The 24,016-nt window shown below is 36.8% G+C and overlaps 1 protein-coding gene across 4 annotated transcripts in view; it reads right to left on the bottom strand.

Moving 5' to 3' along the window:
* LOC122812351 (beta-1,3-galactosyltransferase 2-like) overlaps positions 1-24,016 on the bottom strand; it is a 594,134-nt gene that overhangs the window by 41,239 nt on the left and 528,879 nt on the right. For 2 of the 4 annotated variants that reach the window (XM_044084770.1, XM_044084771.1), the window contains exon 3: positions 4,980-5,226. The exons of the other annotated variants lie outside the window; for them this stretch is intronic. The gene's annotated coding sequence lies outside the window, so the exon portion shown is untranslated. The remainder of the gene's footprint in view (positions 1-4,979; positions 5,227-24,016) is intronic. 4 annotated transcript variants of the gene reach the window in all.

The raw sequence follows: 24,016 nt of genomic DNA, 5'->3' as shown, positions 1-24,016 counted from the left end.
GGCAAGTGGTCAGCAGCAAGGCTACAAGGTTTTAGCTTGCTTAGAAGCTTTTTTTATAAAGGATGTTTGAATAGGTTTAAAAGTGAGAGAGTCTGCTGAATTAGATGTAGGGGAGGGGGTAGTGAGTGGAGAGTTTTGCTGGCATTGTAGCAGGCTGGAGATAGAGTTTATGAGGTAAGAGTTGATGTGAGAGGCTAGAGGTTCAGAGGTATTTGAAGTGGAAGGAGAGGGGGTGGGGGGTCTGCCAGGGTTGAGGAGGAGATTGATATTCACCCAGAATTTTTGAGGGTTATGTAGGTGTTTTTCTTGGGAGGATTGGAAGTAATATTTTTTGTCCTGGTTGATTTTTGCCTTAGTTTGATTTCTAAGTTGTTGGTAATGTATAAGCATAGAACTGTCTTTGGGGGAGAGGTAGAAGGCTCTTGCTTTGTCCCTTTGTTTAATTAGTAGTTTTGTTTCGCGGGATAGTCAAGGCAGTTGTTTTGATTTGTGAATCTTTCTTGTTGGGGCTAGACTATTTACGATTTCAAGGAAAGTGTAGTTAAAGAAGTCTACTGCATGATCTAGTTATAGATATGTAAGAGGTGACCAGTCACAGTTGAGAAGTACTTAATTAAATAGGGTGGTGGAAATGTTTTTTGCTACGTATGTATTTATATGGACTGTGAGGTTTGATATGTAGTTTCTTGTGTAGCAGAAATGTGGGGGAGTGATCACTAATGCTTATGGGAAGGCAGCCAGATTGGTGGTTGAAGTTTGGCTTATTAGTCAGTATCCAGTCTAGTAGTGATTGCCTTTTACTGAGTTTATCGGTGCAGATGGGTGGAGTTTATGATTTGGGTGAAATTAAAGAAGTTGCTGAAGGCTGATGGGTTGTCAGAGGAACAGGAGAACCAATCTAGGTTGAAGTCTGCTAGGATGATAGTTTCTTGTGAAAAATAGGAGGAAGACCAGAAGAGGAGAAGTTCAATATTTTGAAGGTTATTTCCAGGGGGCATATAGGTAGCAATGATTATTATGGATTTTTGGGCATTTATATTGAGGCAAGAGATGAGGATTTTTGCATTGGGGGATGTTGGGGGGTGAGCAGTTTGGTTTGTCTAGTATTAGGGAGTATTTACACATGATTGCAACACCTCCACCTTTCTTTTTTAGTCCATCATGTCTTACAATATTATAGCTGTTGTATGTTATTTCTGAATCTTTGATATGTGGTTTTAGCCAGGTTTCGGTGATGACTACTATGTCTGGAGAGTATTTTATTTATTTATTTATTTAACATTTGCTGACCGGGAAAGTCCGACTAGGTCCCACAGAGTCTGTTTTCAGCGGAGGCCCGGGGAGAAATGCTCCAGATGCATGTCTTTAGAATGTGGGAGGAAACCGGAGTACCCGGAGGAAACCCATGCGAACGCAGGGAGAACATGCAAACTCTGCACAGAAGGCACCCCATCCATAAATCGAACCAGAGGAGCTCTTGCTGTGAGGTGACAACGTTAACTGCTGCACCACTGCGCCGCCCTATGTGGCCAGGATAGCATGGAATTCAAACGTTTTGTTCACAATGCTCCTTAGATTAAAGTTAGTAATCAATAGACCCGAATCTGAAACTTTAGTAAGGGAGAGTTGGTGTTGAGGTTTGGGTGGGTTTGTGGTTGATAAGTGGGGAATGTATAGTTTGGGCCTGGGTTGGGGTGGATGTCTGCTTGTAGTTTTATGTGTGTAAGACTGTGGAGTAAAATATTATTTAGTTTGGAGATAAGTAGATGGAATCTGATGTTAGGAAGGTGAGGTTGAGATGGCTCAGCATGTCTGAGGGAAAACAGATGGAAGTTTGAAGTTTGAAACAGTTGGGGACTTATATTGCTATAGTGCAAGTATGGCTGTTGATAAGCTGTGGTAGTATGTGAGGGGAGGTGCTGGTGTTGAAAGTTATATGTGTAGATGTTTGAGGCAGTACAGGTTAGGTAGTGTAGGCATAGTAGAGTAGAGATGTATGGGATTGTGAGGTGGAGCTGCATGTTAGAGTGGGGGAGTGAGTAGGGTGAGATAGGTAGGTGGAGAGTAGTAGGTTCTATAGGGTGGACTGTATAGGGTGTGGAAATGTTAGTGAGAGTACTGGTGTAGGTGTGGCTGAGGTGGTATGGGAGTGAATTTGAGAGAAGAAGTTGAGGGAGGAGATGTAAAAGGGGGTGTTGCTGGAGAGTGGAGGAATGAGTGAGGGGGTGGGGAGTAGGGAAAAGGAGGTGTTTGTGACAGGAAAATGAGTGGCTATGTGGCTATAAAGTTAAGGAGAGTTGGGGGTGGGTGGGAATGGGGTTGGGTAGGGGAGCAGAAAGAGCTCGAGCGTAGCGGGGTGAACGGAGTGGGGCTGAATCACTGAGCAGATGTAGTAGACTAACAGGTCAGTTCAGTACAAGTTACAATGTAATGTCTAATGGGGTAAGGAAGTAGAAGGGATTACAGTGTAGTGTTGGTGGTGTGTATGTGAAAGAACATGGGGCAAGGTACCTATCATGGAGTAGCTAGTAGTAGGCTAGAGGGGGAGAACAGAGATGCTTGTGATAAAGAGGAGTTTTTGTTAAGCAGGAAAAGAAATACAGTTTCTGTTAAGCGGGAAAAGAAATACAGTAAAAGTAAAGATATTGGATAAGAGCGAGGTAACAACTAGGTGGAATAATTAGAAAACAAGCGTAGAAACAGAGGTGAGACTCTATATGAAAAGGTGTCTACACCACCAAGAGAAAGCTACTTGCGAGCCTTTGTTCAGGTGTGCCAGCCAGGACAGTACATTTTACAGCTTCCGATATTATTAAAAACAATGTATGTTTGAGTAGCAAACAGTGCAGTTTCATTTAGGATTTAGTACTAACATACATAATATTGGCAGCAGGATATGGCTCAAAGCAATGGTTAAGGCCGTTTGCTGTTTGGGCTGGTGTTCGTCCTTCACTGGTGGGGGTTTAGAAAAGCCGCAAATAGTAGAGCCACTATGAGGAAGACAGCTAAATAATATAAAAAAACAACCTCAGAGTATGAGTTACTAGAGGAGCACAGTAGTTCAATTCTAAAATTGGATAAACAAATATTTGGGATAGAGCACAGCACAGTAATTATAGTAAGAGACAGTTGGAGGGGTGGTTAGTAGAGGTGGGAGTTTAGAGGTGAATAACAGCAGAAGGTAGTGGGAAAACAAAAGCAAGATTAGTATTGTAGGGGAAAATCTGTAGCAGAGGCCTAAAGAGTGTAGCAGCAAGGCAGAGAGTCAGAAGCAGAAATAAAATACCATAAACAGTATAAATCACCCCGTACATGCAGATTACAACAAGTGAAACCAAGCAGTGCTATTTGCTCTACACAGTGTAATATGTAGCTATATCATTCTTACAAAGCAATCCATGTCTTACAAATACTATAAAATATCAGGAACTATTTTAAAACCTAGTAGTCCTTCAACAAATTGCTGTAGCTTTCTTAGATATGCATATTGCGTAGTTTAAATACAAGTATAACACAGTGTGTATATTCCCTGCATGAAACAGTTTAGTATGGCCACAATGATAACTTGTACACTATTTTTAAAAATTTTAATTCTCAGTCAATGCCCCCATTAAAGATTATTCTGTAAAAGACCAAAAATTCACACTCAGAGGTAGCCAAGACAATATTGCTACCTTGGCCCCAATACAAGGAACTGTTTTTCTTCTGCTATAAGATCTCCCTCAAAAACACTGTATGGCTTCAAAGAAAAGCTGAAAGAACATCTTCTGAAAGAGGCTATGTGCACTTGCTTTCAAGAGACAGGATTCTTTATAAAGAATAACAATTATCTGTTACTTTCTCACTGCACTATTTAATATTAATTAAACCTATAGATGGAATGATACATTTTGTAAATACTATAAATATTTTACCTGCTCAAATTGTACTGACATTACACTGCACACTTTTGTATATACTCTGGTATGTCAGTATGTCATTTCTGTATTTATTTATTATTGTTGACCAAGGCAGTCCGACTGGGCAAGAAAAGCTCCTTTGCAGTTGAGGCCAAAGTTCTCTGTTTCTCTTCTGGGGCCTGAGTCATGTCCGAAGAGGATGACTAGCTAACATACATATAAATAAATAAATGAATAAGGAGGTGTGAATTGTCAGATAAGGTTTCCTACCTGAGAGAGTAAATATCTAAGAGCTGTACCTGCAGGTTTTGCAGATCTGTCTTTCGATGGTTGTAAATAGTGGATATTCGGTTGACATACTATGCGTCGACTGTTGATAGGGGATTCTTATTTTGCATTTCTTTTCCTTAAATTTAGGTTATTTTATTGCAGACCATGCCATAAATCTTCTCAAATCAGTGTTCTTCTTTTCTGCACTCCTTCTGCTTCGCTGTGTTATGAGCAACATCAAATCATTTTTCCCTTCAGTCTTCTAGCAATAACACTTGCAATGACACTGAAAACACCTGGGCTTAGGATGAACTTCTGTGGTAACCCACTGATTAGCATTCTTAAATCAAAGTGAACTCCATTTAATGTAAAGCTATGTGCCCTGTTGCATAGGCAATGTTTTACCCAACCGATAGTCTAAGAACCCACTCGAAGAATATGCAATTTGTTTACCAGCCTTTTAAGTGGTACCTTTTATGCCTTGCTAACGTAAGTACAGTAGATCACGCTGACATTTTTTTTTGTAGTTAACCTTATCATGCATTCAGGAAATTCTATTACATATTTCTGGTTTGAGCATTAACCTATGCTGTCTTGCATGCTGTGTCTACTGATTATAAATACTGCAAAGTTATTTCTTTCAGCCAGGAATCCACAGTGTTACAACTGAAGTTAAAGAGACGTGTTAGTAGTTTTAGCCTTGGAGTTTTCCTCTTGTATGAAGTGGAATCACATCTACCCTCTTGCAATCTACAGATACCTCATTTCTACTATAATTTCTTAAAAACTGTAAAGATGTTACCAACTTACCCAAGAAATCCAATTGCCTTCCACAATGAGTCTTTTCAAGGCGTTTGCTGTGTTATCCTAATGACAACTACTATTGATTGTCCTTGAGCTACAGTCTCTGTGTTTCTTCATGCATCTTTTGAATAACTGAGATCCGTTCTCTGCTTAGGCAGAACTGCCTTGCAGTTTAGATTCTTTTCAACAATATACTTCCTGGTTAGTGCTGTGATTGACAGGAAACTGCAGGGTCTTATGTTTCCTTCCTGCTCTGTATACACACACACGTACAGATACAAAGAAAGAAAGAAAAAGCTTTATACCTGAAAAATGCACAAAGAAAGCAAAAGCTGCATAATTTCAGATGGTTTTCAGTGCAGCTTATGACATAGTTTGGTCTACTGAATTATACGTTGCATACATTTGCAGTAAAAGAAGTGAAAATTGTCGTTAGTCACGAGTACTTCCATTTAGATAAAGCTATAACAGTATTCCCAAGATACTTAATCTGCTCAGTGTTGTCTCAAGCCCTAATTAGCTGCTGTTAATGCATTTGTACTGATTTTCTTTTGTTATTATCTTGCAATTTATTAGAAATAATTAACTCCATATGAGCGATTATGTACAACAATGATTTATTCTTACGATCACCATCTCATCTCAGGCCATATCCTCACTTCTGAATAGCTTTCAGGTAAACCAAAACTGTAAATAATGTACACAAGAATATTTGCATCCTTAAATAAATAAATATATAAATAAATAAATAAATAAATATCTGTGCAAGTTTTGCATTACGTTTAAGCTTTGCCTATGAATATTTGAACCAATCTGTGCTTTTCTGCAACTCTTGTATTACTTCTCAGTTAAAATATTTTTCCGCTTACTCTCACCCGTATTTTACCTTTGCTATTGATTTGAGGTATTCATCTGGGCTTTGCCTGAATTTGGTCATTTGTGCGTACTACCTTGGCAAGTAAACATACCTAAATAAATAAATGAGTTTCATCCTATAGCCCTTGGTTTGATTCCAACATTCCCCACTTGCATACTATATAACCCAGAGCAAGTAAGATAACCAGGCAGTGCTGCTCTATCACCCATGAAAAGTAGCACTTGTCGATTGGGAGCTGACATAATGGTTAAGGTTTTTAACTCCCAGCCACCAGGTACAGGGTTTAATGTTCAACTTTCAGAGAAATTAACTAGGTTTAAGCTTAGTACTCACCCATAATGGTGGGTTTAAAAATTGAAAAAAGTCAGATCAAGCAATTGTCTAAACCTTTTAGCCACATATTTGATCCCCTTGCTTGAAAAATATTATTTTTTATAAATTTATTTGTAGTTGCCTTTCTCAAGCTATTTTACAATACAAACAGTTTTGTACTTCTGTTGTCTTCTTTATGCAGTGTAGTTTAGACAGCTTAAAAGAACAGAGACTGGTATCCTAGAAGTATATTGCTATAATCCTGTGTTAATATTTTGTACTTTCCATGTTTGTCAAAATTATTTCTGAAGGAAGCTAATGAGGGACTTTTGATAAGAGGAAAATTGTACCATCATCTTGGATAAAATATGTAATGCAAACATCTATTTTTGTATTACTTGGTAGTTATTTTTAGTGTTACATTCCACAAATCTGATGTTAGAGCCCCCAGCAGGGTTTCCCAGGTATAGCGATTGAAATATAACTGGGTCAGACATTGTCAGAGAAAAAGAATATGATGACAGTTCCTGAAGCCTTTCTGAATATTTTAAGTTTTCTAAATGTTGCATTTATTCTGGTAAGGAAGTATTGAACCTTTGAGTTAAAATGCAGTATTTTATTCACAATGGTTTGGTTAAAAGTATGACGCGGTATAGGCATGTCACTTGAGTGACTACATGTGCCTTTTATAATTAGATGGCTACACAATATGCTTTCCTGACTTTGGTAGATATACAATGGTCAGGGTTTAAAAGTATCAGTCACTTTTTCCCTATTTTATGTATGAAATTGGGGTGTCAACCAGGTTAGACCCAGTAGGCTTGATGCCTCTTTTCAGGGGAGACCAGAGTGGGTTTAATACTAATAGGGAAATTTGGCCAGGGCATTGGGGAACTTTCCATACTCTCTTCGACAGGTAGCACTTACTGAAAAAAAAAAGAGTAGAGATTATTTTGCACACATTTACATACTTACATTATCTTGCATTCAAGAAACATTTTACTTTTTCATGTTTAAAATGAACACAAGTATATTTCATATTCTTTCTACTTTTTCACCCATAACCATCTTCTGATTTTCTTCAGAATTTCTGACAATATCCATTTCTTGTTAAACAATATTTCATTGACCTTGTTTCCATGTTTCCCATACCACAGAGAAAAAAAAAACGTATCTATGCTTTGTATTTTTCTTTTGTTTGCTATAATATTCATATATGATTTTCATATTAATATTTCTAACATCACTAATATCACATAACATCTTTCTCTATTCACTATTTCCCAAACTTTATTTCACACAGTAAAAAAACATGCTGTTGTTTCTTCCTGTTTAATCTAAAAACATAACCGTTCCTCTTTCATTTTCTATTTCATATTTCTTTTTTACCATTGCAAAAAATTATTTTTTTCTGCTTCATGAATAAATTTTCCATGCAAAGTAAAACATTCAGATGTTACTTTACAAAAATCGGTCCCTAAATGAATTAGTGCTCTTATATCTAAACCGACTTCATATCATATCTGTTAACAGTATCATTATTTATTTTTGTTTTGATTCTTATCACCGATCTCCTGTTCTGATTTTGTTGTCCTTTTTGTTCCTGTTTTCTTGTTACTTCCATCATAGCATCTCATCTGCCTTTATTTATTCTGTTCACACTCAACAAAACTCCTGTTGCAGTGATATGCCCTTAAAAGTTGCTTCTGTGCTGGTTGAGCATAACCCCAGGCTTCTTTCAGCATTCTCCACTGACCTACATTCCCTTCCCAAATATGCAGACAATACATCCTCCAATATCTCTCACAGCACAAGATCTATCATTATACTTCAACTTACTTTACTGTCATCGTTCGGCCCTTCTCGGTCTGTCATTTCCATTAGCATAGGCATGTCCAGTTCTCCTCTTCCTTCCAGTTCTATCGTAATCACCTCCTCTCTTATTAATTCTGGGTGCAGCAAAAACAACATTTTTATAGGGCCACTCTCAGCCTCCTCTCTCCATTGGTCCACCATCTTAGAAAGCTTTAATCTTGGCAGCAGCCATCTCCCACCACCTAGTGGCTGAAAAGAGTAAGGGAAGTTTCCTGGTACTTTGGCCAAACTTCCACTAGTCAGTATGAATACCACGTCAGGTTTCACCTAAAAAGAGGACATTGGCCTTGATGGCATAACCTAATCAACAAATAATGAATGAATGAATGAAAGAATAAATAAATATGTTTGTAAATTAACCTTATCTCCTGGAATGGTGCCACTATGGTGTTGACTCATATTTGTTCTCACAGGTAATTTTGGAAATACGTCCTTGAATCTCAAGAGAAACTCTCTTATTTCTTGTTTCTGTGGTTTAGGTAGCCTGTCATTCACCTGACCTGCAGGCACAGAGGTAGATTTTCTTTCTGTCTACCAATCCATCAATTTCTGCTGATTAACTTTAGAGGTCTGCACTTCATTCCATGATTTTCAGAACATTGATATTGTAGATCTGTTCACAGGATCATAGGAAGTGACTAGGCTATTAGTCCTGAGGCATTTATAAGCCTAGCCAAGAGTTTAGCCCATGTTTAGCCCATGTTTAAACAAGTCAGCACCCAAAGCCCTTGTCCAGCAGGGACACAGGTGGAATCTCAGGGGTATATTTTCTGTTTCCCATCCATTTATCCAGGTTGTGCTTAAAAAGGGATAATGAGGTACTCTGCTTGATGTAGAGACGGAGTCTATTCCACAGATGGGGAGTCTCTGGGACACAAATCTGTTCTGCCAACGAGTCCTGTTGATGTCACAGACCAGGTTGTACTCAATAACTGGCCTTATAAGGGAAGAATACAGGGATGTTATGACCTCCTTGTCCCTGGATGAGATACCCTTACTTATGAGGCGGGCCATGTAGAAAGCTTTCCGTATAATGAAAGCAACATGGTGGTCAAACGTCAGGTTGCTATCAACCTGGGTGCCCAAATCCCTCATGACCGACTGCATGCTTAGGACATTGTTATTAATGTGATAATATGCGGGAACGTTACTCTCTCCACAGGGGATGATGATGGATTTTTTGGCATTCAGTTTGAGGCCATGTTTCTGGCACCAGTCATTTGTTTGGGTGAGACCCTCTTGGAGGATGTCCACATCACTTGGGGAATTGATGACAGCACCCACCTTGCAGTCAACTGAAAACTTGGTCAGCCATAGCCCACTGGTTTTGACCTGCACCTCAGAGAAATATATCCCGAATAACAGAGGCCCCAGGACTGATCTCTGGGGTACGCCACTCGTTACAGGTCTACTGCTTGAGGTGGCTTCCTCTATTTTAATTAGGTGTGTTCCATCAGTGAGCCAGTTTGCTACTCATCTGGTAATATATGGATTGATCAATCAAAACGAGCCAAGAACATAAGAATCCAAACCAACAAGATCAAAAATGGAGCTGGACTGGCAGGAAAAACGTCTTTAATAAATAACTCGACTTAAATACAATTTGACTAGCGTGTAAAGATATTTACAATATACGCTCAACAAGCAGATGGCTTAAACAGCTTAAAATAGCATGTAAATAAATTTACAATGTATGCTCAAAAAATGAAATAAAAGACAATAAAACCAAGTATGTAAGCGCTTTTGTTTGTCTTGAATGACAAACTTCCACTGACAAAGAATACATCATTTCCTTTTCATTTTAAACCATAATGAAATTAGGTATATGTTTTCATTCGCCCATCACGCTAATAACTTGATGACAACCATCTGTTTCTCGTAGACGCACCAACTCCTATTACCAAGCAGCAAAATATAAACTAAAACCCTATCAACTAACAAGCATTGAAATACATATAAAATAAATAAAGCATATATATATAAAAATCTTATACATATATATTATATAATCTAACTTAAGACAATATGTATATATTATATACTACTGTAACAGAGCCAAACAAACCTATGTGTCTTAAAAAAAACGCATGTATGTATGCATGCATCAAATTCATGTAAAATTCAATGAGTGGTGCATTTAAAATATATAAATGTAAAGAGATTACAAATGGATAACATCTATTTTACTGACTGCTTAAAAAATAATATAGTTCCAAAAGGGTTATGGGTTTGGCGTTACTCAACGGGACTATTAGCAAACTCGGTATTACATTGTGATTTACTGAAACGTTTTGATAAATTTGGTGCTGAATATATGAACTTGGTAATTAACGACAATACTAGAATTATTGAAGAATTAACAAAAAAGGCCAATGAAATTGATGTGGTCATTAAGAACGACCGTGCTTTTCTTGATAACAACTTTGAATATGACAGAATGTTCTAATCCACTGAGGAAAAAATCAGGGTTATAAATGAACGAAAAATAAAAAAAAACTTGATAGAGACTTGAGAGCTTATAGCAACAAGACTGCATACCCTTTACCACCATTGTCTCAGCAATGGGGCTCAAAATTATCTAATGCGACAGCAGTAAATGGGACTGGGTATGACAATTTTCAAGGTGAAATGGTAATGGAAAATGATAGTGATGAACATTTTTTAGAAGCAGCAGCCTTTCCGACCCTCAGGCGTTTGGAAAGAATACGGCAACAGAATCAGAAACAGAACTTTTGTCCAGAGAACTGGGGAAAAGGGAACAGCAACAATGGAATGGGACTTTTCACAACAGAGGCAGAATGAACAACAGAGGCCCATGGTGAGGCCGCAGATAGACTATGATGTTGATTTAAAACCTAGAATTTTAATGAACAAAGCAAGGGATTTTTCTGTTTACAACTTTTCCAGCTTTGAATTTGATGAATCAATTTGCGACCTTTTATCTAAAGGCCTAACCTTTGTCCTTAGTAAGAACATGAATTTTGTGGAGACTACCATTGATTTAAAACTTTTTGTTCGTAAGTTGAATCTTGCACTTTTATTTCAGCATAACAGTAATGTAATTAAGCCATTCTATGTCTCAAGTTCTTATAATCCACCTTTAAATTCAACTTTGGAATTCTTTGAAAAGATGTGCGAATTAGATTTTCGCGCTATAGAAAATAAACATAAAAAGAAATATAACCTAAATAAGTTGGAAACAGATAATTTACAAATGCTAATGAATATTAAAAATATCAGACTTGTAAAACCTGATAAAGGGGGAAGTATGGTCATTTTTGACTATAATGATTACATATACAGAATGGAGGGTATAATTACTAGCAATACCTACACAATCAGCTCTATTAATGAAATGAACGGTGCACACAGACGGATTAGGGGCATATTACAGGACCTTTTCATCAAGAAAATATAGATGACCTAAATGTTATGTCGGTTTCGTATCCTAGGACTCCAGTTTTGTTTGGTGTTCCTAAGATACATAAAGATTGTAATAAATCACCTATGAGACCCATTGTCGATGCTCATGGGTCTATTACTAATCCCATAGCTAAGTTCCTGGATGAAAAACTAAAACCATATGTGTTGGCTGAAGCCCATTTGTGCAAAGATTTATGGGACTTTTTGTCTAGAATTAATGAAGTGAGATTTGGGACATTTATAGCTATAGATGTTAAAGATTTATACTCAGTTATACCCCACAATGTGGGTACAGAAGACTTTAGTGATTATTTGCATAGTAAAGGACTATCTCAGGATAACATTAATTTATATGATCAATTGCTTGATATTGTCCTTAGAAACAATTACATTACGTTTAATGAAAAATTGTATTTTCAAAGTACAGGTATTGCCACGGGGTCCCCTTGCGGTGGACTCTACGCCAACATCACCATGTGTGTATGGGAAGGACGCTTCATTTTTATTTCTCCATTTTTTCAACATTGTGTAATTTATTTGCACTTTTTCGATTATATTTTCATCTTATGGCATGGAGAAGAAGGAAAAATCAATGAATTTTTGGATTACATTAATCAAACTAATTTTTTGAGGTTCCTTGCTGAAAGGAACATCAATCAAATTTCTTATTTGGATGTTCTCATAAAAAAAGACCATGAGACTAATACCTTTTTACCAGAAATTTTTCGTAAAAAAACTTATAGTAATAGTTTGTTACACTACGACAGTAGTCACCCATACACACAAAAGAGGGCTGTATTGAAAGGGCAGTTTGTGAGAGCGGCCCGTATGGTTAGTAGATGGGACAGTTTCTTAAAGGAATGTGATTTAATGAAAACCATGTTTATGCATAGGGGTTACCCATTGGCTCTCATAAATGATATTATGGAAGAAGTCATTCACAAAAGAGAAAATGGACATTTCAACCCCCTTTTGTTAGACAGCGCCATTATGCCATTGTTAGGTGAAACTACCTTTATGGGAACAAATGATACACTAAGTATAGACACATTTAATCAAAATCCAAATAGTTTCCAAGAATATAGGACTAACTGTTATGATGATAACAATAAAAAACTAAAATAATTTTGTAAGTAGTTTTATTACCACTTTTAATTCTGATAGTTACATCATTAAGAATATATTGGTAAAAAACTGGCCATTATTGTTAAATGACCCATTAGTAAGAAATAAAATTGGTGAATTTCCAACTATTGTTTACAGGAAAGGTCATAACCTTAAAAAATGCTTTGAAGCTAGTTCTACATTAAAAACCAAGGGTTACATGTTTAAATGCAGCAGATGCAAGTTTTGTAAATTTATTTTAGAAATAAACTCTATAGCCACTAATAACTGTCACATTAATATAATGGGAAAATTTGATTGTGATACCACCAAAGTTGTTTATTGTGCTCTATGTACCCACTGTACTTGTTTTTACATAGGGAAAATGGAGCGCAAGTTAAAAGAAAGAATAGGAGAACATATTAGAGCTATTAGAGATGGTAGTGAAACAAATGCACTTGCAAAACATATTATCCAATATAGCACACATTCATTTAGATTTTTTGTGTTGGATAATTTAAAAAGTAGTAGTGGGGGGGGGGTGCATGGCAATTCATTCTTGAGGAAATGGAGCTAAAGTGGCAAATTCGTTTGGGTGCACATTTTTGGCCAGGTTTAAATGGTATGCTATCGTTGGGAAGTGTTTTGAAACTTAAAGCCCTGAAACGTTAAAACCTAGTTCCTATACTAGATTTAAATATTTGCATTTATATATTTTAAATGCACCATTCATTGAGTTTTACATGAATTTGATGCATGCATACATACATACATGCATTTTTTTAAGACACATAGGTTTGTTTGGCTCTATTACAGTAGTATATAATATATACATATTGTCTTAGATTAGATTATATAATATATATGTATAAGATTTTTATATATATATGCTTTATTTATTTTATATGTATTTCAATGCTTGTTAGTTGATAGGGTTTGAGTTTATATTTTGCTGCTTGGTAATAGGAGTTGGTGTGTCTAAGAGAAACAGATGGTTGTCATCAAGTTATTAGCGTGATGGGTGAATGAAAACGCATACCTAATTTCATTATGGTTTAAAATGAAAAGGAAATGATGTATTCTTTGTCTGAGGAAGTTTGTCATTCAAGACAAACGAAAGCGCTTACTTACTTGGTTTTATTGTCTTTTATTTCGTTTTTTGAGCGTACATTGTAAATTGATTTACACGCTATTTTAAGCTAAGCTATCTACTTGTTGAGCATATATTGTAAATATTCTTACATGCTAGTTAAACTGTATTTAAGTTGAGTTATTTATTAAAGACGTTTTTCCTGCCAGTCCGGCTCTGTTTTTGATCTTGTTGATTTGAATATATGGATTGATGCCTAGTTGATAGGGTTTATCTATTATGCCAGAGTGGGGAATAGTGTTGAAGACTTTGGCCAGGTCAAGGTAAGTGGTGTGCACCGTCTTTCCCTTTTCCATGGCTTTGGTGACTGTCTCAAAGAAGTTTACAAGATTTAACAGACATAACCTCCCCTTGACAAAGCCATGGTAATAGGAGTTGGTGTGTCTAAGAGAAACAGATGGTTGTCATCAAGTTATTAGCGTGATGGGTGAATGAAAACGCATACCTAATTTCATTATGGTTTAAAATGAAAAGGAAATGATGTATTCTTTGTCTGAGGAAGTTTGTCATTCAAGATAAATGAAAGCGCTTACTTACTTGGTTTTATTGTCTTTTATTTCGTTTTTTGAGCGTACATTGTAAATTGATTTACACGCTATTTTAAGCTAAGCTATCTACTTGTTGAGCATATATTGTAAATATTCTTACACGCTAGTTAAACTGTATTTAAGTTGAGTTATTTATTAAAGACGTTTTTCCTGCCAGTCCGGCTCTGTTTTTGATCTTGTTGATTTGAATATATGGATTGATGCCTAGTTGATAGGGTTTATCTATTATGCCAGAGTGGGGAATAGTGTTGAAGACTTTGGCCAGGTCAAGGTAAGTGGTGTGCACCGTCTTTCCCTTTTCCATGGCTTTGGTGACTGTCTCAAAGAAGTTTACAAGATTTAACAGACATAACCTTCCCTTGACAAAGCCATCAGGCTAGTTAGGCTGATGGGTCTATAATTTCCTGGATTGGTGGACGCTCCCCTTTGTGTAAAGGGATGCCAGTGGCTGTTCTCCACTGGGCTGGGACAAAGCCGGTACTCAGGCTTTGGTTGAATAGGGCACCTAATGGTGTGTGTGTGAAGAGACTGCATGTCCTCCCTGTGTTCATGTGGGTTTCCTCCAGGTGCTCTGGTTTCTTGGTTATAGATGTACATGCCCTGTGTGAGTCTGTGCGTGTGTGTGTGTGTGTTTCAGCTTCTGACTATAACTCCATGACTTGTAAATTCCAAAAATGGACATATAATTAGTATAAAAACATCCCAAAATACCTGAGAATAGAAAACACTGAACATTACTGTTATACTTTAAAGTTACTTTTTTGCAGGATTGCAAGCCCCCACATCTCTACAGCCCCTGAACTTATACATACCAACTCCCAAGATCATCATACCTCAGAGAAAAGGGAATGTTCTGAAAAATGGTAATTTGAGATTAACTATATGTAAGTCTGCATTTTGGGCTATACAGTCTCATTATTCTGAGACTCACACTAATGAGTCTCAGAATATCAAGTGGCTACTGTCTGCTTCTATTATGTGATAGCTGGTACTCCATTCAGAATCGTCAGAATTACATTCACTGAAAGCCTTGATAGGTTCTAGCCTCCCATATCCCTGAATTAAACTAAGAGGGAAATATAGTTCTCAGCTTCTTAATACTTGTACATTTTGCAAATAGGGAGAGAAAATTTCTAAACATTTGCAGTGTTATACACATCGAGTGAGCAATGAACCTGACATACTTAGCTAGCAAATAAATATAAATGTGTAATTTCATTTAAAGAAACATCTCAAGCAGATGGTGGATAATATGGTAGTCTGGGTCAACAAAAAATATGAAAAAAAATGAGAAGGATAGCAACCTTGTTATATCTATTATTTGTGTACACTGTCTTCTAAAATGCGATATTCTTTATTCTGACATACTCTTTCTAAAACTAAATGCTAGTTTGTGTGCTGATGTTCAACTTTAGAAGGATTATCCTGAGTGGGTATTAAGAACTGCATAACCACAACAGTAGAAAATGCTCTTATTGGGGGAGAAAGAGCATTTATTATCCACAAATCGACAGGCAAAGCATTTAACTTCATGCATGGGGATTGTCTGTAGAGTCAACAGACAAAGCACTTTAACTTCATGCATGGAGATTGTCAGTAGACTCGACAAAGCATTTTAACTTCATGTATGGGGATTGTCAGTAGAGTCAACAGACAAAGCATTTAACTTCATGTATGGGGATTGTCAGTAGAATCGACAGACAAAGCATTTAACTTCATGTATGGGGATTGTCAGTCGAACTGACAAAGCATTTTAACTTCATGCATGGGGATTGTCAGTAGAACCAACAAAGCATTTTAACTTCATACATAGGGATTGTCAGTAGAACCAACAAAGCATTTAACTTCATGTATGGGGATTGTAAGTAGACCTGACAAAGCATTTTAACTTCATGCATGGGGATTGTCAGTAGAGTCAACAGACAAAGCATTTAACTTCATGTATGGGGATTGTCAGAAGAACCGACAAAGCATTTTAACTTCACGCATGGGGAGTGTCAGTAGAATCGACAGACAAAGCATTTAACTTCATGTGTGGGGATTGTCAGTAGAACCAACAAAGCATTTTAACTTCATGCATGGGGATTGTCAGTAGAAGCGACAGACAAAGCATTTAACTTCATGTATGGGGATTGTCAGTAGAACCGACAAAGCATTTTAACTTCATGCATGGGGATTGTCAGTAGAGTCAACAGACAAAGCATTTAACTTCATGCATGGGGATTGTTAGTACAGACTTAGTGTAACTGATATAATTACCTCAGCTGCCGTAAAATCAGACATTAAGCGTTTCAATCAAAAGTTAAGACAGTCTGTAGGTACAGTTAGCAAACTGGAATTACTGGTTAGAAATAAAAAAAGATTAAAAGGCATTTTCAGTGATATTAAATAACCATATTATCTTAAGTCATTTCAGATGTGTTGAATGCAGTAATGCAGATCATTAAAGAAGGGTGTTTCTAAACGACTGAAAAACAACATTTAATTTCATGTTGTAATAGTAGGAGCAAGGGAGTGGCAGACATTTGTATGTAAGAGAGTTTGGTAGACCACGGTACTGCAAATAATAATTTAATACATAGTAATAAATTATTTGACTACCTCACTAAAATAATGCACCTGGGAGAGGCTATATGAATGTACCCTACCTCAGCTTTTGTAAGCCATTTAATGCTAGCCTCATCCACTATCCCCCCCCCCCCAAAAAATACACAAGTTAGCCATATTTGGATTGTGTCACAATATTCCGTCTTTTGATAAGACATTGTTGAATGTAAAGTATAGAACATCATAGCAAATGGACTTCATATTGAAGAAACGGAGCTGCCAATGTGCCACGGGGTTCATTTCGTGGCTTATTTGTCTTAATTCACTGAATAAGTGAACACAGAAGGACTGGAATAAAAATGTAAGTCTTTTTTTCTGTACAACAGATGCATTTAAAAAGGCTGATTTAGAATATGTGGTGGAAAACATTAGAAGAGATTTTTGTAAGGTAGGAGTACTAAGCTGTCAGATATGTAGCACTGCACATTCAGTGCAAATAAATTATATAATGTTTTATGGGTGACAAAAGGGAAATACATAATGTCAGGTAAGGTAACAATAACAACAAAAATGATCCTGGTTTAATAATGTAAGATGGTCTAAAATATATCGGTTATTATGAGGATGCACGGGAGAAACATCAGTAGTAATAAATACGTTGTTCTTTTGGTGTTCAGAAAGTTGTTTGAACCATGTGTGGAATACTAAGCATGGTTCTGTACAGCCTACTTTTGAAGATGCATTTGCAGAATGAAGGCTGTGCAAAAAGTGAAGGCAGCGAAAAAGGAAGTTCTACCCTGAAAGTATAAGAAGGAATACTTTTATGGTGATAATCATCAAAATAAAAATAAAACCGGCAGCAAAAACACTGAATTCTGAAAAAGGAATTGACAGAAAACATAACACATTAAAAATATTTTTTACAGGGGCAATTCCTGTGTGTGTGTGTGTGTGTGTGTGTGTGTGTGTGTGTGTATGTGTGTGTGTGCGTGTGTGTATTCTCTACATTTCTGCATATGTGTGCTTGTGTGTGTGTGTGTGTGTGTGTGTTTGTGTGTGTGTGTGTGTGTGTGTGTATGTGCTTGTGTGTGTGTGTGTGTGTGTGTGTGTGTGTGTGTGTGTGTGTTTGTGTGTGTGTGTTTGTGTGTGTGTGTGTGTGTGTGTGTGTTTGTTTGTGTGTATGTGTGTATGTGCTTGTGTGTGTGTGTTTGTGTGTGTGTGTTTGTGTGTGTGTGTGTGTGTGTGTGTGTATGTGTGTGTATGTGCTTGTGTGTGTGTGTGTGTGTGTGTTTGTTTGTTTGTGTGTGTGTGTATGTGCAATAAGCTGATTCCTACTCTCTTTTTATTTATTCATACTTTGAGATCATGTCACATTAGAGGAAAATACTTTAAGGTGTACTCCAGTTTTGAAATTCAACATTTGATGATCCAGCGAGAAAAAAAGAAAGAAAAGAGAATAAGTCATGATATAAACATTTAAACACTTCAAGAGAATTATAAAAATCCTACAGGTAGCATTTTTCATGGGAAAGTCAAAAGGAAAAGGCACAAGCTTGACTGGGAATGACTCAGAGGAAATATTAGGAAGTATTTTTCCACAGAAAAAGTAGTTGTTGAATGCATCAGTCTCCTGACAGAGCATATGACCTGCATGATTAATCTGTCTGACTCAGATGTTGAAAAATTAATATTTTAAAGTACATATCAGTATGAATTTTGGAAAACTGATTAATAACTGGAGTGTGTTGTTTTAGGTTTGTGTATTATTTCAAAGTGTTCCTAAAATAGGATGGCCCAGTAGTTTTGCAAATACAAACACATAAAAGACAAGAAAATTAAATGTAGCTACTGTTGTAGTAGAATAAACATGGAGCCCGGCCCCCTGAGCATAATAACACCAGTGGTGGAAGATTAATATTCCTCTGGTAATATACACGTACAAAACATTGTAACTCATTTGGGAAAGAATTAGTGATATGAAAAACTACAAACTAAGGTTGTTTCTATGAAGGAACTCTTCATAGATGTTACAAAATGAGATTGCTTTAAGTAAAGAACTAATGGCTGTATAAACATTCAGTGTGGGGGTATAGTAGATTGCAACAAACACCAGTCCTCGCACGTACGGCTTGCTCGGCCAACCAACCTTGAAACAAACACGAAGAGGCCAGCAAATAGGTTTCACCGTTTATTAGAGGTACAAAAACGGACCAAAAGGTACCGTAAGTTAAACAGAGATACTCATACTAGTTTCGGCCCCCGCCTTCTTCAGTGAGTATAAGTAGACAAAATGATATGAATATACACCAGCGTCAGTATAAATACTTTTGTTAGCCAATGGGAATGAAGACATTCAAATTATGCTCTCAGCTCAAAATTAAGTTATAAGAAAAACATGGTAATGCAGTATGATGAACCAAAAAGGTTATATCCAATTTATGGATAAGATTACATAAAGCTAACACCTAACAAAATATAACATGAACAAATAAAATAAAAAATATAAAAATATGCAATCCAAGACCATAAAACAATATATGGTCTAGGCAAAAAAGCAAACCAAATAGAATAAGATGTGTAAACATATGATCAAAAATTATGAGGCCCAGAAGCACACCCCTGGCCAAATGTAATATAAGCAATTAGTAAACATAAAAATATGTAAATAAATCCAGAGATATGGATTAGAGAACAATACAAAAATATGAGAAATAATAAATAAATAAGAATGCAACCTCAACATCCAATATTGAATCCTGTAAATTGTATAACTGCAAATAATTGCAGTACTACAACCATATACACAGGTAATAATGAAGTGATAAATATCTTGAATTATAAATGGTCATTCAGACCAGGCGGAAAAAGGGCACCAAGATGTGTGATCCAGTATTTTTCTTTATGGCTCAGTATTCCCGGCCAACCTGTCATGTTATTTCTGTTGCCAGTAATTTTATCAATAATGGTAAACATGAACTTGGCACTTGGATGTTGGACCGTATGTAAATATAGTGCATTGGATGTTTTGTGGTTCCTAATGTCACTGCGGTGTTCACCAATTCTGATTCGTAGTGAACGTGATGTTTTACCAACGTAAAAAGATTTACATTGGCATGTGGCCAAGTATATAACCCAGCTTGTTGAGCAATTACCAAAGATCCTCATATCATATACTTTACTAGTATTGGAACTCGTGAATTGTTTCAACTGGCTGACATTACCACAAGACACACAATGTCCACATCGAAAAGTTCCTATTAACTCATCCCCCATGATGGTAAGTTGCTTGTATTTGGCTGCACCACTTTCCCTATGTTTGTAATGGGAAAGCATGCCACCCAATGTTTTACCTCTTCTAAATGAAAAAGAGCATTGGTTATCCAGGATTCCCTTCAGAAAGTCATTGGCTAATAAAATATTCCAATTATTGTTGACAGCTTGCCTAACTGTTTGGTAGTTTTTACCTAGAGTAGTGATGAGTCTAATATTTTCCCTACTTGGATGTTGACTTTTGTCCCTGTATTCCAACAGTGTAGCCCTATCCTGTCTGTCTGACCAAATTCTAGCAGATTCAATGTCAGAGATACAGTATCCTCTATCCAAAAATCTTGATTTCAGATCAGATTTGGCAACTGTGTAGTCTTCTGGAGAGGAATTGATTCTACGAATTCTCAAATACTGAGATTTAGGGATGTTGCGGATGGTGTGACGTGGATGCATACTCTGAGCATGTAATAGAGTATTAAACTGGGGATATTTGCGGTGAATTTTAGTATTGAGTGTGTGATCAATATTCCGATATATAGTTACATCCAAAAAATCAATCATCTCCTTATGGAAAGTCACCGAAAATTCAATTCCCCAGATGTTATTATTGAGATATTCCAAAAATTCTTTGAGATAGTCCTCATCCGCACGCCACACCATCCAGCAATCATCAAGATATCTCCTCCATATGTCCATTTCCACTAGAAATATGTTATGTAAGGGGTTATAAATGATGTATTCCTCAAGGTAGGCCATAAAAAGATCTGCATAGATGGGGGCAAAAGAAGCCCCCATGGCCGTACCTTGCAGCTGCCAATAGCATTCCCCTTGAAAATAAAACACATTTTTGGTCAGGACATGTTCTGTTAGGCAAATAAGTAGGGTATTGAAACCCGGAGGGTAGAGTTCCGCTCTAGTAAGCCAATATTCTAAAGCCTGAAGCCCGGCCCAATGTGGTATGCTGGTATAAAGAGATTTTACATCCAATGTACACATTAACCAATTGGGCTCGAGCTGACTGTTCTCAATAATTTTCAAAAATTGCGTGGTATCCTGAATTCTCGCTCTAACCATTGACAATAAAGGTTTGAGAAATTGGGTTAAAAATGCTGACAGTGGTTCAGTGAGGGAGCCATGGCCAGAAACAATTGGCCTTCCTGGTGGATGTGTGATTGATTTGTGTATTTTGGGGAGCAAATATAAAATTTGTCTATCAGGATCTTTAACTTGTAGATGTTGTACAGTTTTGGATGTGATAATGCCCTCCTCCAATGCTGATTCTAAAAATAGATCAATTTCACGCTTGAATTGACTGGTTGGATCTATAGTCATTTTCATATAGCAGTGTTCATCCGATAATTGTCGTAAACCCTCAGTAACATAATAGTCCATATTAAGAATAACTACTGCACCACCCTTATCAGCTTGAAGAATAGCTATATTATGATTGGCTCGAAGTTCTGATAAAGCCTCCCTTTCTGATATGGTGACATTGTCCCTGCCAATTGAAGTTTCAAAAAGCGGAAAATGTAAGTCTTTTAGCACCGCTTGTTGAAAAATAGATACATTTTTATTCATGGGTGGTTGAAATGTGGACTTATGGAATGTAAAATCAGTAGATCTTTGAGTATTGGTACTATCCTGTTCAGCAAAAAACAATTTGAGGTTAAGTCTCGACAAAAATCAAGGACATCAAGTGTAGTTCGGTACTCATCAGAAAAGAAACTAGGAACAAAGTTAAGTCCTTTATTCAAAATTTTTTCTTGATCTTCCGTAAGTACATAGTCTGATAAGTTCAAAACATTCTTAAAGGCTGTAGTGGTTATTTCAGTAATGCTTGAATTAGTCCCGTCATGGACTCTGTAGATATGTTTGTGTCTGTGTTTCCTCCCCCCTCTGGATTTCCTCCCATACCTAAAGGGTATTTAGTGTTAGTTTTCTTTTTTAGTGGGGAGTTAGCAATGTTACCGGATTCACTGTCAGTGTAAGAAGACTCCTCTCCAGAGGTACTTGTGTGAAACTGGTCCCTATTCTTACATTCTTATTTATTTATTATTTCTCATATTTTTGTATTGTTCTCTAATCCATATCTCTGGATTTATTTACATATTTTTATGTTTACTAATTGCTTATATTACATTTGGCCAGGGGTGTGCTTCTGGGCATCATAATTTTTGATCATATGTTTACACATCTTATTCTATTTGGTTTGCTTTTTTGCCTAGACCATATATTGTTTTATGGTCTTGGATTGCATATTTTTATATTTTTTATTTTATTTGTTCATGTTATATTTTGTTAGGTGTTAGCTTTATGTAATCTTATCCATAAATTGGATATAACCTTTTTTGGTTCATCATACTGCATTACCATGTTTTCTTATAACTTAATTTTGAGCTGAGAGCATAATTTGAATGTCTTCATTCCCATTGGCTAACAAAAGTATTTATACTGACGCTGGTGTATATTCATATCATTTTGTCTACTTATACTCACTGAAGAAGGCGGGGGCCGAAACTAGTATGAGTATCTCTGTTTAACTTACGGTACCTTTTGGTCCGTTTTTGTACCTCTAATAAACGGTGAAACCTATTTGCTGGCCTCTTCGTGTTTGTTTCAAGGTATAGTAGATTGCACCTTGTTTTGGAAGTCAGGGTATTATTCAAGCCACATGAGAATATGAGTTGAGTGGAAATTCTGTACTACCTTAATCAACAGTTGTGTGTTTGTGTATTTACAGACACGTGTGCGTGTGCACATGCGCGCACGCGTGTGTGTGTGTGTGTGTGTGTGTGTGTGTGTGTGTGTGTGTGTGTGTGTGTGTGTGTGTGTGTGTGTGCGCATGCATGTAACCTACCACAATAGCTAAATATAGTGTAGAGATGCATTAGAATACCTTAACAAACATGATTACAGATATAAAGAGAATAAAAATTCTAAAATAGTCATTGAGATAAAAAAACTGCTGGAAATAAAAACAAAAATGCGTAACAGCAAACACCAGTGGAATAAAACAGTGCCAGGAGTTCTCCGGGCAACAAATATAAATAAATAAATAAATAAATAAATAAATAAATAATTAAAAATAAATAAATAAATAAAAAAAAACGTTTATTTCCTCATAAAATTAAAAAGGTAAGTGCTTTCACATCTGCTTCATCAGACCTTCTACAGAAAATGATTGAACTAGCATGCTTATATATGCAAACATCTATCAAAGTGAGGCAAACAGGTTGAACCAATCACTTGAAGCATTATATTAAACCAAGCATAAATATAGAATATAGGTTCATAGGTAGGTACTAGGCTATTGGCCCTAAGGCCTATATAAGCCTAGCCAAAAAGGTACCCTGGTGTTCGCCACCCAAGAAAATTATTTTCCAGTGCCCTTGTTGAGCAGAGCCACAGAAGTGACCCCCGGGGTGAATTTCCTATCGCCCATCCAATCATCAAGATTTTTCTTGAAGAGTGCTAATGAGGAGCTTTGTTTGATATAGATAGGTAGTTTGTTCCGGAGTATGGGAAGTCTCTGGGACAGGAATCTATCCCTCCGGCATGTTCTGTTTATTGTGATGACAAGGTTTAGGTCTCTAGAGTGCGTAGCTCGGAGGGATTGGGATTTCTTTAAGTGGAGCATGTCCAGCAGCTCTGGGTTTGACATAGCTTTGTATGTTAGGCAGAGATTGCCCCTGAGTAGGTGATATGCGACGGAGTAAACCTGGAGTTTTTTGAGACTGTCTGCATAGGGGATCTGTTTGAGGCCGGTAATCCTCTTTGTGAGGTATTTCTTCTGCCTTTCCAGTTGTTGTAGATGTCTTGTGAGGTACATACCAAAAGGGGCACTGTATTTTATAATGGGTCTAATGAGTGATGAGTAGAGTGGAACAATGACCTTTTTTTCCTGATTGAGAAACCTTTTATGATGAGGTGTGCCACATAG

Source organism: Protopterus annectens, chromosome 9.part0 (genome assembly GCF_019279795.1).
Source record: "Protopterus annectens isolate FY-2018-M chromosome 9.part0, PAN1.0, whole genome shotgun sequence".
NCBI classification, from domain to species: Eukaryota; Metazoa; Chordata; order Ceratodontiformes; family Protopteridae; genus Protopterus; species Protopterus annectens.
Note: the sequence above shows the minus strand (reverse complement) of the source record. Positions and strands in the feature narration are given on the sequence as shown.